The sequence below is a fragment of the Triturus cristatus genome, chromosome 4_1, assembly GCF_964204655.1.
Source record: "Triturus cristatus chromosome 4_1, aTriCri1.1, whole genome shotgun sequence".
Lineage (NCBI taxonomy): Eukaryota > Metazoa > Chordata > Amphibia > Caudata > Salamandridae > Triturus > Triturus cristatus.
Window position 1 is genome coordinate 761132187 of NC_140585.1, and position 15923 is coordinate 761148109.

Here is a 15923-nt window from a genome sequence, read left to right on the forward strand (position 1 = left end):
TGGCTACTGGTAAATATGCTGTTATGATGTTTGTACTTATAAGCATTTGGGTTGCACCCCAACACTCTTCACAGCCTACCGAGCTACGGTGCCAGTGCTTGTTTTAGTGTGGGGGAGCGGTGTGCCCCAGTGTCGGGCAGGTCTTCAGAGTGCTGCTCGGGCTGGGCCTGCGGGTATGGGGGTGGCAGGGATGCCCTGGCTTGTGTGCTGCATGCTAATGGATGAGTAGCAGCAGGGAGGGGGCAAGGCATTTATATCTCAACAGTGCTCCTGCTGTGTGCTTCTGGTGTTAGTAGCTGTTAGACTGAGAGCCCTTTCATGGAATTACCCCAACTTCCTCCCCACCCCTAGGAGTTAATTGCCATCCTTCCTGAACTACAGTGTGCTGATCGCTCATGCTAGCTATTCATAGTCTGGAGCAGCTGGCATATACGGGAGCTCAGAACTTGGTGTGGGTGACGGAACAGACATCCGGTGTTAAAAATCGCATTTTGGGAACAGGTCATTGTTTTGCTTTTTATTCGTCAGCTTGCAAGGGAATAGACTGGTCTGTTTTTTTCCTGGGAGAGGTGCTTTCCACCTCGCAGCAGCCTTGTGCTGCATTGTTTACAATGCCCTGCATGTCATGTGTAATAAAATCGATCTGAACAACACCCCTTCTTTTGGTCATGCTTGCCTCTTTGTAATGGTTAAAGTCAGGGCACAAGTCCTAAAAAAAGAAGTGGGGCGACTGACCAAGTTAGGCAGTATGCAAGTGACATCATGACGCATGCCATCAAAGCACATGACATCACGACATGTGACATTCCATGTGGCATCACAGGAAAAGACCTCACTGGAAGTGACATCACAAGAAGTGAACCTCTATTTTGTTGCTACCTTTGGGTTTGTTATTCATGATATTGAAACACACATCTTATACAATGTTGTGAGCATCACATGTGCCAACTGAAAATGCAATACATTACGTTGTTAAAAAAGGTTCTCCTGCAAAGTATATCATGTAACATGCAGATGACAGATTTTTATTTTATGTGTATAGGCAAGTTGATTACTGCTTTGAACATAGAGATCCTTGTTACTTGCAGTTAATAAATTGTAATCCTTCTAGTAGACCACACTGAGCTAAGAAAAGTATTTGACTCCTACATCTTGTAACCTTGACTGCCTCAAGTAACACATCTTGTACATTGATTTACACATTTACGTGATTTATTTGGAATGGATAATGTGTATGTTATGTAAAGCACTCTCACACTCTGCATTGGGACGAGTAGCACAATAAAAGAAATTATATTGCGCTATTTAAATTGTTGTTTGTCTAAATAATGGGACAGACCAACCCATCTGACATTCTTACAATGCATGCACTTATATACAACAAAGTAAAATGCATGCATCTCTTAAGTACCTGTGATAACAAACTGTGGGCTTTTGTTTTCTCGCTGGTGCATTTGCGAGGTTCCAGGACGCCTCCAGCCCGATACTCAATCAAAAGGAGACGTGATGGCCCCTTAACTTCTGTCCTTATCTGTGTCCAGCTGGAGGTGAAAAAAGCCCTCTAGCTACCTGCACGTTGCTGCTGGCAATGGAAAGCAGACAACGTGAAGGAGTTGCTAAACGTGTCCCAGTGTCTCTCAATTACACTGGGACAAGTTCAACATATTTCTGTGGGTCCCAACTTCATAGCAGGGTGGATGGCATCTGCCCTGTGAAAACAGTGGGTGGACGCAATGTACCCCTGACTCGTGCCCTGGGTAAAGTGCAGTGTCTTTGGTGGAATCGGTTACAAGGTCCGAATTTGAAAGGGATCAAACACACCGTGGCGGTGTGTGCAGTGTTGAGGTTTACAGTGTCCAAACACGTGCATTGCAGATGCGTTCCCCAGAGGATTGGTGTGTACAGGCACATGCTTTCCCAGGCTGATAGCCTTTCCCTAATACGAGTGTTTATTTTTATAGTTTTATTTCTATGCATGGGGAAATGAGTGCTAATTAAACTGCCTAAATTGCTTGTTTTTCCATGTAAATAACAAACTGACATAATAGAAGTTTGAACCGATAACGTAGAGATTGTGTAGTTTTATTTACGTGGAAATCGGAATATTTTATGTGTTTGAATGTAAACATCTGGAAAAAAACTTTGCTACTACCTCTTTTATAAAGAACACAGTAAATTGATTTCCACTGCGTTCAGCAAGGATCGGTTCTCCTCAGTGCCAGTGCATGGAGTAGCAGGAAGACTGTGCAGCTCAAAATAATGTTTGTTTTCCGAGTAGTACATATGTAACCGTTTGTTTTTGTTGGTTGATGAGGAAACATTGATTTGATAGTTTTTGATTTATAATGGAGAATGACTTCATCAAAAATAACTAAAAAGTTTTTTGAAGCTTCAATAAATATTTTCATGTACGAGTGCCAATTTGTTTTACAAAATCTATGATTGCGTGTCCCGAAAGGAGTTGCATCAATATCTGTTAGGATAGCTTTGTTTGCAGGTATTGTGTACTTTCGGTTTCACCTGGAGCTCAGAGAGAACTCTATAGAACTGTGAACATTGAAAGGTCGATTTAGTAGACATAGGACGTTTGGTTACTGTTAGACCTGGCACCATTGGCGTGGGTCTCCCATCCATTTTTTGCTGTTGCCTCTTGTGTTTTTGCCATGTTTTTGCTTGTCTAGATGCTTTGGGCACTTTGACACTGGTATTCAGTGCCAAAGTGCAAGTACTCCCTATTGTAAAGTGTTGTATTCGATTAGTGACTCCAGGATTGGTTTATTTGATTTACTTGTCAGACCCTAGTACAGTGCACCATGTGTGCCCAGGGCCTGTAAATCAAACGCTGCTGGTGGGCTTGCAGCACTGGTTGTGCCACTCACAGAAGCAGTTGTAAAATATGGCTCAGGCCTGCCATTGCAGAGCCTGTGTGCAGTCTGGGACTGCCATGTTGACTTGGCAAGTGCACCCACTTGCCTGTCCCTAAACCTTCCCTTTTCTACACATTAGTCACCCCTAAGGTAGGCGCAAGGGCAGTGTGCATTGTATGTAAAAGGTAGGACATGCCGTGATGTGTGTGGCATGTCCTGATAGTGAATTACAGCCAATTTTGTTTTTCACAATTGCAAGGCTATCTGTTCCCATATGCCACAATGGGCAGTTTGATTATAACATCTTATAATCTTAACTGACCCTAGGAACAAGATAGGAAATAAAGTTAGTATGCCTGAACTCAGAATGTTAAAATACATCTTTTAGTGTGGGTGATTTTTACATTCTGCGTTTGAAAATACCACTTTTAGAAAGTAGGTATTTTCTTGTCTAATCATCCAGCATGCCTCTGCTAGGTTTGTGTATTCCATCTCTGGTTTGTGAGTGACAGGGGGCTGGAAAGTGCCTTGGCGCCAGCAGTCTGATGGGTCAGGGCTGGGCTGAATAGGACCTGCATTGAATAGAGAGTAGGGGGAGGAGATTTCCTTTCTCTGACCTGAGCCTTCATAGAATAGAGAGTAGGGGGAGGAGTTTTCTTTTCAGCTACCTAGGCCAGGTCTGCTTTCAACAATGCTGTCTCCACCTCCTGCACCAGGGAGGACAGAACAGGTTTTGGCTGGGCACAGACACCCTCTGCCTCCAGAGGACAAAGGATTTTGCAGTATAAATATTGGGGCCCAGACCCCAGATCTTTAGATCACTTCTGGGAATTAAAAGTGATCTAAAGATTAGGTATCTTTGACTAAGTAGAGGCCCTTGCTTCTAGTCAGGGCAAGGGGGCTACACTGCAAAAATAACCCCTTCTCACCCTCTTGGCAGCTTGGCACAAGCAGGCAGGCTTATCTCAGAGGCAGTGTGTAAAGCATTTGTGAACCTCTGCCAACTAGAGACCCCCATTTCTAACAGTTTCCATGCTGCTCATTGTAAGTAAGGTCTTAGTCTGAAATATTGTGTTAAGCTTTGTAGGCCACATTGCTGGAAAGATCAATGCATATCAAACAGAGGCAGAGAGATGGGCTAGTAAAATCCTGAATGATTTAGGCCTAAAGGGCTTGCATTAGTGTTCCAGGAATGGATGAACACTTCCCCACAACTACTAGTGCCTTCTTTGGCCAAACACTGGATTATAGTAATGTCCTCTTGAATGGTACTCCTGTAGACAATATCCACAAAAAGCATTTTGTCCACAGGTCAGCAGCTCATGCAATGTCCAACTTGCCACAATGTGAGCACAATTCTCTTTCACTGAAGAAACTACAAAGGACGAAGGTAGAAAAATCGAGAACTGAGATTAATGATTTGACCTTTGTTCTTGAAACAATTTATGAGGTGGGCCCTATCTGCTTAAAAAAGTGACTGAAGATATATACTACTCTATGTTCTTTATGTTCTGAAGACAAAAACCTTACTTTTCATCACGAAAGTTAGTATTTTCTTTTGTCTGGAGGCTATTCTTTTGTGCTGGGTAAATACATTTTCTGCAACATTGTTCTTGTACAACTCGAAGCCCTGATATCAAACTCTCAGGGCAGCTTGGATATAACTATAGAAAAAACATTTTTAGAAAATGATTGTTTGGAGCAACCTCCCAGCAGAAGTGGTGGACTGACAAAATAAATTGATTAAGAAAACCCTTGATGAGGCACTTGACAACTTTACTGCTCTGTGCACAATGGAAAAGTTTTAAAATATGAAGGGAGATAGGGGTTAGGTTTATTCTGTGATTCATACCATAAATATAAAAAAATGATCATTACTATCAACAGCTACTCGGTTATGCATAATATTATTCCCTGTTTTTACGTCGAGCCTAGGCAGCACGCATGCGCTGTCTGGATGACCTGCTATAATCATTATATAGAGTGTAATCCTGCCTGTTGCTTGTCATTGGTTCACTCCGCTTTCTCGCTCTTCTATGCTGGTTCCTCATTGATTGGCGCTCTTGATACATCACTTCTGTTTTGTTGCTTAGGAGCACCAGTCAACTACAGTTTCCTTACACTGTAGTTGTTTATATGTTCCTTTGTGGACTACCTGTTTTATTTCCTGCTCATGTTACACTGTGGGTGCCTGTTCCTGATACTATGCGCCGTTTATTTTATCATCATGGCGTGCCGCACGCATACCTTTTATGTACATAGGCGCAGGGCTTTAATGTTTCAGCACGGTGCATGCTTTTTGATATGTTTTTTTAGGGAGCGTGGCACGCCACGCTTAATCTTCAAAAATGGTGTCCGCTTGCCTTTCTTTTCTTTGGCGTGTGTGTTGCATGCAGTTTTTTTTGTTAAGTACTCACTGCACTGCAAACCGAAAAATATAAATGAAAACATTATCATTTATAACGCCAATAGCTTTACCTTTTACAAATGCTAAACGCATTGCAAATGCCTGTTTATTCGATTGGCATCTGTCTGGAATTGTATTTATTTATTTGAAAGGTTTTATATAGCGCTGGCTAGACCCAGGGGTATCAGAGCGCTTTACATGAGTATCAGACCATAGTTGAAGGTTACATCGTTACAAAGTTTACACAGTTTTAGAGCATAGCTACATAGTTATATGTTGGGTCGAGACAAACAATAAGGACACATAGATAAGGGAAAAAGCAGGCAAGGGGAGAGATTCAGGGGAGAGGGGGTAGGAGCAGGGGAAATAGACAGAGAACGAAGGAGGGAAAGAGGAGGGGGAGGGTGAGAGACATAGCATGAAAGAGGAGGGGGAGGGTGACGGGGACACAAACCGGTAGACGAGTAATAGATGCGTCCAAAGTCCAGTAAGTTGTGATCCCAGGGGAAGTGGTATCATTCCCCCATCTCCATTGCGAGAGGCTCCCTTTATGCAGTGGACTCTCTCAGAGGGGTCTCTGAGACTCCAAGGCCTATCTACTGGATCCTTCCCCAAAAAGGGGAGAGGGAGTGCTTTGGCAAGGGACACCATACCATACCTCAACTGAGAGTGGCTCCCTTGGCGCTGTGGACTCTCTCAGAGGGATCACTGGGACTCCAGAGTATAAATATTGGATCTTTCCCCAACAAAGGGAGAAGGAGTGCTTAGTAAAAGGGCATAAGGGACAGGGGGCTAGGCAGCGTAGCAGGCAAGGGGAGAGAATCAGGGGAGAGGGGATAGGAGCAGAGGAAGTAGACAAAGAAAGAAAGAGGGAAAGCTGTGGGGGAGGGTGAGACACAGAGCATGAAGGAGGAGGGGGAGGGTGAAGGGGGCACAAACCGGTAGACAAGTAAAAGCCGCGTCCAAGGTCTGGTAAGCTGTGATCCCGGGGGAAGTGGTATCATTCCCACATCTCCGCTGCGTGCGGTTCCCTTTACGTAGTTGACTCTCTCAGAGGGGTGTCAGAGACGCCAAGGCCTACCTACTAGACCCTTCCCCAACAAGGGGAGAGGAAGTGCTTTGGCAAGGGGCGCAATATCATACCTCAACTGTGCGTGGCTCCCTTGATGCTGTGGACTCTCTCAGAGGCGTTACTGAGACTCCAGACTGTAAATATTGGAACTTTGCCCAACAAGGGGAGAAGGAGTGCTTAGTCAAAGGACAACAAGAGACAGGGGGCTAGGAGGCGGGTCGAACTGGCAGGTCAACAAAGGGGGAACAAACAGCAAAAGAAAAAAATCATATTAATTACAGAAAGAAAACACATTCAATACCAGGGTAAATTAGCGATCCAGAAAAAGACAGGATCCATGAAAGGCAGGGGTTAGGGAGAACAAAGTGAGGGAGTCAGCGAGTTGAAGAGTCCCACAAGGAAGAGATACAGATAGCAGAAAAGGAAATGTATACGTTGTAGAGTCACTCAGGGGAGAGATGCAAACGGGAGTGCTCAGAATCACAAAATAGTGATATTAAGTACAAAGAACTACTACATATACTAGTGGTTAGAGTAAAACTATGCAAATAGTAAATTCACTATGGATTCCATTTACACAACGATTAGGCTAAAAACGATTGTATATTACTTATCTACAGAGTGAACGGAGAAATAAGACATCCAAGGGGGTAGAGAGAGGGAGGGGGGAGATGAGATAGGTGATAGGAGAGACGGGGGCCTAGAGGGGGAGTAAGAGATAAGGCAGTCCAGCCGAGGAGCAATGACTGAGGGTCGGCAGGATGAAGTCCAACGGACCAAGGGAGAGGACACGAAACAACAAAATGGTGGCTCTGTGTCGTGGGTATCGAAGGACAGCCATGATAGGAAAATCGGAAGAGCATCGAAGTTCTTCACATGTAGAGCATGTTGAGTCTGCCCAATGTCCGGCTGGGTAGGTGACAGCTGAAGGAAAAGTCAACAGCTCATCTCCTCTATAGCTAACAAAGTAGCTCCACCGGGCATCGTCCAAATAAAGTTAAGTCTCTACGTTCATTGGCAAGATTCACAGGTTCTATGTCCTGATGGGTGAGCTGGATGAGGGTGGTGGGTGGGGGAAAGGAGCGTGGTCTGGTCGGTGTCCACTATGGGAGCTGTCGTACTCATACAATCCTGGAGTTTACATCTTCAGCAGGTAAGGAGTTCAGGCTGGCTGTTTCATGAAAGTCCATAGAGGAAGTAGCCATCTCCCACTCTGCGGTGATGGGGCAAACTAAGAGAGCCACTGTGTGGGATACATGAGGAAGAACCCACTCTAAGATGGCTGCCACCAGCTGGGAATGGACCAGTTCCATTTCTCATTGCATGGCATGCCGTACCTAGTGCTTAAGGAAGGGGGAGCCCTTCATCAACTTCCGAGGAAGGGGGCCAAAATGGATGATAGCCTCACAAAGACGCTAATAGAGGTGCACAAAATGGGTGCCCATCTTGTAGTCAACTGAACTAAGGGGCAACCTAGCATGCTAGGGCAGTAAAGTGGAAAGAACTGTAGCTATAAGCAAAAACTTTCACCACACTTGACATGGGCAGGAGGAGACGGCAGCTGGAGGAGTCACACGGACCGCAGGCGAGCAATGCCCACGCACGCATCAACCCAAATCATTCACCTGCTCTCGACGTGTTGCTCAGAAGCATCCTGCCTGACGCTCAGGCTCCGCAAGATGCCTTGGAATCTCATCAGGCACGGGACTTTTTTTTTACCGCACCTCCAGCGGGACTGCTACCCCTCAAGCGAGATGCTCTGGACCGTCGTGCGACGTGCACCTTCAAACCTGACAAAGATGACAAGGCTGCGCTCAGCAACTCCCCCAGGGATAAACACATGACCCCTCCGGTGCCTGGCACCAGCCATGTGCCAGTATCACAGCGGGGATTGGGTCCAAGTGTTTAGAGACGAGCGTGGCATTCCTGCCGACAGTGTTCATTCCAGTGTGGTGCCAGGCATTATCCTCATCAGCCGCAGGCCGGATCAGGCAGAACAGACCCTCTGGCCATCGGCGTCACAGGATCTCGGCAGCGGGGAAGGGGGAGGTGGGATGTGCTCCTTACTTCTCACGGGTGCATCTGAGCCGGGTTCTTAACGCCGCCCCACCGTTCTGCAGGCAGACTCCGCGTCTGAAGCCAGACTCTCAATGCAACCAGGGCTCCGCACCCACCGAGCAGTAGTACGAGGTCAGGCCCAGGGCCGATCAGACCCTCAGCGCAGCGGCACCTCCAGGGTCACAACTGCGGGGAGGGGTGTGTGCTCCTTAATTCGGCAAAAGATCTTCAACGCTGCCCGTCAGCCCAGTGCCCAGCACGATCACGTCGTACTCCTCATTCATGGCTATCGAGTATGAAGGCGCAGGTCTTCCGGTGTTATTTTTGGTCTTGGCTTGCTCCTGTGTGACACCCAATTTCTAACCCAAAAGCTACGCTGTCTCTGCTGACTCCTCTCCCTCTACCACACTATAAGAATTCATGTGATTCCTACACTCACAGCAACACTGATCATGGGGACACTTATTCATGACAGTCCTTTGAAACAGTTGAGAAACAGCATCTTCATCCCTGTGAAACAGAAAGGCACATTTTGGAATCCATGAGGCCTGCTTCTGCACTGCCAAGGACACTAGCTGATAACATGCTGGATTCTCTCTGTCCGAGTCTGACTTCACAGGACAGCCCACATGCATCAAACAGTTATGTGATAATGTACTGTATCTCTCTCGTTGTCAAACTTTTGTTGGTGCTAACTCTAATTAGCAAAGACTCTGTAGGAAAGGCAATTATAGAATTTAATGTGTTACCTATGTTCATATTATTTCCTTACAGTTTAGTCCTTATTCCTACAGTTACTGTGGTATAGTTGTGATACCGCTCTGCAGTAGAGTGGCTTTGAAGAAAAGTCTCTAATAACAATAATCCTCTTGCCTTTTGTGGGTGCTTGCTGTGGCGAAAGGGTAAGGAAAACCCAAGAAAATACCAGTAGTCTCTGGCAAGTAATCTTGGTCCCTTATTTGGAACTCTTTCAGGTAAGTTTTGGAGGAATTTGTGCAGTATCTGTCTGATGTCCTTTCTCCCTGCTGGTATACGTGCAGTGCTTGGGGGCTAGGGGACATCTACAGACATGAATAGGAGTAGATTAGTGCACAACAACAGAAAGAGAGAGGAGCACAGAAAAGGGAAAGAGAAAGAGTAGAACGAGAGGGCGAAAGAGAGATGGGGAGAAAGAAAGAGATGGAAAGCTAAAGAGCAGAGAAAGAGAGATCGAGAATAGCAGAGGCAGAAATGGGAGAGTTGGAGTGGAGAAGGGAAAATGGGAAAGATAAATAACAAGGGGGGCTTTAAGTGGGCATTAATGAGAAACTGAATTTGAAAAGGGTTCCTATTGGACTCTATGTTCATGTCCTTTAGCTTACAGGTAAACACACCGGTCAATTTCTCAATAATTTTTGTAAAAACACTTAAGGTAATCAATGTCAGGAAGGCAGTCCCTATTTAAATTTCACATAGTTTAATTAATCTTGCATTGCGTATGAGTATTTTTTCCAAATCTTGTTTCTTTCGGTTTTTTTCCTTGCAACGATTGACTCTTGTATAGTACATACATTGACCTAAGCTGCCTCCAGGTGTCTAGGTGAGCTCAGCTTGTAGTTAGGTTTGTTGTAGCGTTAATGTGTTGGGCTTCATAAGCTATTTTATTTAATTTAGTTTCTGTTATCCCAGATTAACCTTAACTACAATATCAAGTCTCCTAGGTCCACTGATGGATCTTGTTCTGTGCTGAAAGGGAATGGAATACTGAGAGGATGGGCAAACATCATATGAGGACCTGGAATAAGATAATTGCTAACGTTCAATATCAGGGGCAATCTCCCAAGTAAACCCATTAAACAGTTAGTTAATCACCAAATCAATTTGAACTTAGCCACAAACAAATAAATGAAGCAGAATCAGCAGAGTTTTTTATCCTAATATAAATATTTCTATTTAAGTTTCAAAGGACTAGCATACAGCCTAAATTTCAAATTAGATCAGGTTTAATTAAAATTTGCAAATTCTGCAAGATTCAGATATGAAGGAACTATCTTCCTCAGCCGAGGGAGATTTTACTATCTCAAAAATAGTGAATTAGTGGGAAATCAGTTGTGCCTCATACCAACCTTTTTAGAATGTTCAGCAAATGTCAAATGCCCAGTTCTAATTCATGGACAGAACCCTCTGCCTCTGTCCACACTGCAGCGTGAATATTACAGCTGCTCTGACCTGAACCCTTGCAGCCGAAAAGGCTCCACTACAGTAGCATACCAGCCAGCAGCAAACACAGTATTTCATCACAGTTCAAGTTGTTTCTGGAAGTCCAAAATTATCAATGTCTGTACAGCAGGATAGGTAAAGGGGTGATGCCGCTTTGTTCGGAATTTAGGAAATTATACTCAATCAAATCCAGGCTTACACCCTGTGACATCACCAAATTTGTCAGACAACTCTGTCCCATTGTTCACTCTCGATAGAATGAGATGATGTAGTAAGTAAAAAGTATACAAATCCGGAAGAATTAAGTAATCCATTACTCACAATTTCCTTAGGGCCACTGTAGTTTAGCAATATGATTGTTTGTAGCATTTGGAAATTAGGCGGGTTCATGCTCTTATTCCTGATCTGTCCATTTCTCAAGCATTGCTCCAGGAAGTAATGCTTTTGTTACAGGTCCAGTCAAAGAAGCTAAAATCATCAAAGAAAACGAATGAGTGTTAGAACTTAAGTGTAAACTTTACAAAAGGTTCCCATAGGCTTCAGACTATTCAGTTCATATTAGGAAAGGAAGCAAAGTTTGAGGCCTTCATGAAATACAGCTTATGCACAATGAATTTGGGCTAAAATATGAATCTCACATTACACAGAATAATGCATTAATTCTTCAATTAAGCGTGTCAATAGGGTATAGGGTACCCATAAAAAAAAAAAATCACTATTAATTCACATATAATTTTGAAAGTCTCTTTGGCACTTTATATGTTATACAGCATACAGGATTTAAAAACATATCAAAAATAAATTTTACAAAGTGCTAATCATAGCATAACCTCGTGTAACACCTATTTATCTTGTCAATGTCAGTGCTCACGCTACACATTCTAGTATTATTATCCATTTTTCTAACACATAAAGCAACTTTATTCTTACATAGAAATGTTCTGTGTTATTGTTTACTTGCCACGTTTATCTAAGCATAAGATCACATTACTAAACTGTCATATTTCACACCAACCTATTGGCTATTATGGGTTATCAAAAAACCTACTTCTAACATTCTGTGTGCTTTTACGATGCTGTATCTAAAACAAACTTCATTTGTGTGGTTTCTTGATACATGGAGTCTAACACATATTTCTGTCATTATCTTGTAAAGGTGTCGCAAATCATTTCTGTGTAAAATTATTGTAAAAAGATAAGAGGTAACATCTCTGATCTATCAGGTGCTTATGATGGGGGACTATTGAGAGGTCTGAAGCTGAGATTGAAGGCAGTGAGGCTTTCTCACAGGGCCTGTTATAGGGTAGTAAAGGTTCTCAGACTACATACACATCCAGTTCTTGACCTCTTTTCCGAGCACACAGAGATATGGGCATGTGTGCTCACTAATTGTGGGAAAGTGTGTGAAGCAGGTGCACAATGGTCAAAATATGGACAGTGCCTAAGAAAAAGACATTGTGGTGCTTACAAATGACTGAGTGGAAGTGCAGAGGAACATGGTGTGAAGGGGAAAAAGGGAATGACTGGGACACTCCGAGACGACTATCCTTCACACAGACCTTGGTAATGTTTAATTTACAGTTGCAAATTGTCTGAATTATTCATAGCAAAATTGTTGTTATGCATTTATTTGATACCGCTAAGAAGAATTAGGAAAGCCAATACGTCTGGCTTGTTTTAGACACTGGGCCATTTTTAGGTGATATGTGTGAATGTAATAACATAAAACTCACAGGGAGGCACCAAAACACTGGCCTGGTGACATGCTGTTTGAAGCACAGCATTTTAGTTTACATGTTTTAAGCCACACCCTAAGTTACATAGGCACCTCTTTTGGAAAGAAATCTAAGTTATGCTTCTTTGACCGTGTCCTTTTTAGAGACTCCACCTTTGTCATCACTTTAAAAGCACTGTGATTGGGTGTAAGAGAATATTACTAAATGTTTAAGGGGGTCTGAGTGAAAGGCAAATGTGTGGCAATTTTAGTGCATTATTACTGATCATAATCAAACATTGTGGAAAACGTTCTCTTTTCTTGTTGGCTTTGCTCGTGTTTTAGCTCTTAGAGCCAAGTTGCACATCTGGCTTAGCTCTTCCCACAAATTCTCAGCATTGCCCACTCCTACGGTGATCTTAATTATGCACCCACCCTCTGTCTCTTAAATCTGGTCACATCTACCTTGCTGCACCTAAGGAAAAGGATCATATAATGCTAGCCATCACTACACTCAGGGACACTGGATTTATGCGGCAAGTAAGGACCAAATTATGCAACAGAGTTGAGTAGATTATGTGTCAAGAAAAGTCAAATTATGTGCCATAATGTGGCATATTGTTTTATAGTGCTACTTCATTATTTTGTCATTTTTAAACTTATTAACACTGTATGGGCATTCAGTGCATCTCATTAGTACCAGTTTATCAACCAAATATAGCAACAAGCAACAGAAAGGGTACCAGTCCAGATTTGCAAAGGGCCTTCCACTGCAGGGAAACACCTGTCGCTGAATTTCAGTATATTTTTAACCATTAGAGCTAGAAATTAAAAAAATATATAAAAGTTTGCAGATTATGTGGCAGATGATTAATTATGTGGCAAAAGCCCAAATCTATAGTTTTTCAAAAATCGCCATGGTCGCACAATCGCTTAAATCTAGTGGCCTGACTACATTCTTTGTCTACCCTCCTTTCCTGATATAAAATGAAAACTTCCAGAAACCTGCCTGATCATTCAGTCATGATGTACCAGCTTAATTTACCTGAAAATCAAAACACGTAGAATGAGGTATGGCTTTCAGCACAGGCAGCAAAATGTTGCAGTTTTCTACCCCTTAAGCAAGGTGCCTCTGCCAATTATTATATGCTGGGCGCAAAGTATGTCTGACCTTCTTGTTCCAAGTTCAATTAAATATATTAACAATTTGTGGCTCTTTTTGTCATGCACCTGGAGGCCTGTCTAACAACTATGTGCTCACAAATACGCCTCCTTGACATTGCCTGACTCAATTAATTCATTTTTATGGTCTGGCTTGACAGTGCAGCTGTCACCAGGCAATTGTGTGAGCATCAATAGAGAGATGATTTAGTACATGTTTTGATTGGGCAGAAATGTGCCTTAAAGCGTCTTAGATAACTAGATAATCAATGGCGTTTCCTCTGGAAGCAACAAAGATGAGAGGAGGTCTGTCTTGGGCTTTAAATGGAATGAAAAAACTGGGGGGGGGGGGGTCTCTCAAAGGGGCGTGGCCCATATAATTAGGGCGTGGCTTAAAAACACATAAGCTAAAAATCTGTGCTTAGCATAGTGTGCCGCCCGATTTGTATTTAGGTGTTTCTGTGATTACATCGAGATATATGATACAACAAGTAACATCATACTTACACCAAATAAGGACTATTAGCTTTGTCAATGTTCGTTAGTTGCATAAAATAAATAAGCAGCAACTATGGCTTGTATATAATATTGAAAAAGCTTCCACTGAAAGCCCCGGTGACACCAGGACAATGTTGCTGCTTCTGCGTTTCAAAAAAGAGAAGGAAAATCCAGAGAGAAAATGACTCTCTTTAAAGGCTTTCCCTTCTCTTACAACGCTCACTTGGCATGAGGTGCCTTCTCCACTAATGAGAAGAGCAGTGTGAGCATCGCACATGATGTGCCTGCTGTCACTGCAGTGCGGCAAAAAACGGGCCGCCTGTGCCAGGGCACAAAACAGAGCCCGATAGAGACTTGTTTCGAGGCCTCAGACCCGGTCCACTTAAAGCCGTGGGGCTGTCATTAAGCTACATAAGATGTTTAGGCCTGGCTTGACAGTGCAACTGTCACTTGACCTTTTAACCTATACCAATATTATTCTATAGTCGTTTGCCTCCTCACAAATATCTATTCCCATGCAATTTAATTATAATGCTTCACATCACCATACATCATTCCTTTAAAACGAGACTATTTGCATTGACAATGCTTGTTTTTTAGGCACAGGGGATTAAGTGACTTGGCCCAGGATGTTGAGCCGAATCCCAGACTCAAACCCACCTCCCCAGTTCCAAAAGCGGCAGCTCTGGCTTAAACGCCACATCCTCTCTCCAATGTGACTGGTGGATACAGCTATACTAAAGTTGCGTTAAACAAGACGCACATCAAACTCCTCAATTTGTAATCAGAGCTGGTGACAGCTTTCCAAAAGGGAGGCAGACATTGTGCTCCTTGTGCCTGCATAGTGCCTACGGCGCATTGCTGTTGAGATTCGCTTTGTTCCACTGGCTGTTCTGGAATGATGTGTCTGTTTATGTCATTATTGCATTTGATTTGTTTGTGTACTTGCACAGCGCCCCTTCTCGTCTGGCAGACACTGCTTAGCAACTAAATGGCAACAGGAGGACACAGGCCCGGCGAGGCGAGGCGCCTGTTCTGCTGGGTGAATTTCCCACTGTTTGCCTGACAGTGGCTCAGGTGGAGGCTACAGTTCGTATGTCTGATGCATGGCGCACCTTTGTCAGACGGGTCCAGGAGGCCAGAATCACCCAAATAACTCACATTTAAATGAATCGCTCACTTAAAGAAATTAATTAAATGTAAACTGTAATTTATAGGACCTTCCTTTCAGGGAGCTGTAAATAATCCTATTAATGATGGCATGTAGTGTAGTGCTCGATACTGACAATCACAGAAAATGATCCTCTCCGTGTGCTCCTCGGCTGCCACAGTGTGCTTGCATGCATACTACATACAGGAAAGTAGGTGAATGTCTGGTAGGGAATAGGTGAAAGTAGATCCAAAGAGACCACATCTGTCGAAATCAAAACTCTGCTCACAGATGTATGCATGCGCCGGCCCCAGCGTGGATTGTCTCAGACATTGAGACAGCAGTGCCTCGGCTGCGGGTGATTAGGGATGCGCCGACTCCAGTCTGTTTCTGACCTAGAACAGCAGCGCGAGGCTATTTATCTTCCTCTAGTTTGCAGCAGCCTCTTATCGCCTGCTTCCGAGACTAGAGACTAATCACCTCAGCGGATCTCCCAGGCTCTCCTTCCCCCAGCAGGAAGCACTGCTGCGTCATAACGACACCGTCCGCGCGAGGGATTTACCAAGTGATTCTAACTGAGAACCAGCAAGACACCGCCATCTTCTGGAGCACGCAGCAAATCATTCTGCCTTGCCTCAGAGGTACAAAACAATTTATTGAGCTGCTATGATGTAGCAAGTTCAATAGATTTACATTTGTATGTGTGGAGAGGCATTGCACTTTCTCGAAAATGGCTGCCTAAATATAAACAGATTCATTCGTGCATACATGAATTCATATGTAGGCTTTGATTGCGC

At 43.7% G+C, this 15923-nt stretch overlaps 1 long non-coding RNA gene across 1 annotated transcript in view; it reads right to left on the reverse strand.

The window, feature by feature from the left end:
- The window catches only part of LOC146855501 (uncharacterized), an 86956-nt gene extending 71326 nt beyond the window's left edge, over positions 1 to 15630 (reverse strand). Inside the window, exons 1-2 of the long non-coding RNA XR_014980845.1 lie at positions 15416 to 15630; positions 10925 to 11071 (exon numbers count right to left, since the gene is read on the reverse strand). This is a non-coding gene — a long non-coding RNA (uncharacterized LOC146855501). The remainder of the gene's footprint in view (positions 1 to 10924; positions 11072 to 15415) is intronic.
- Between the last annotated feature and the right edge of the window lie 293 nt (positions 15631 to 15923).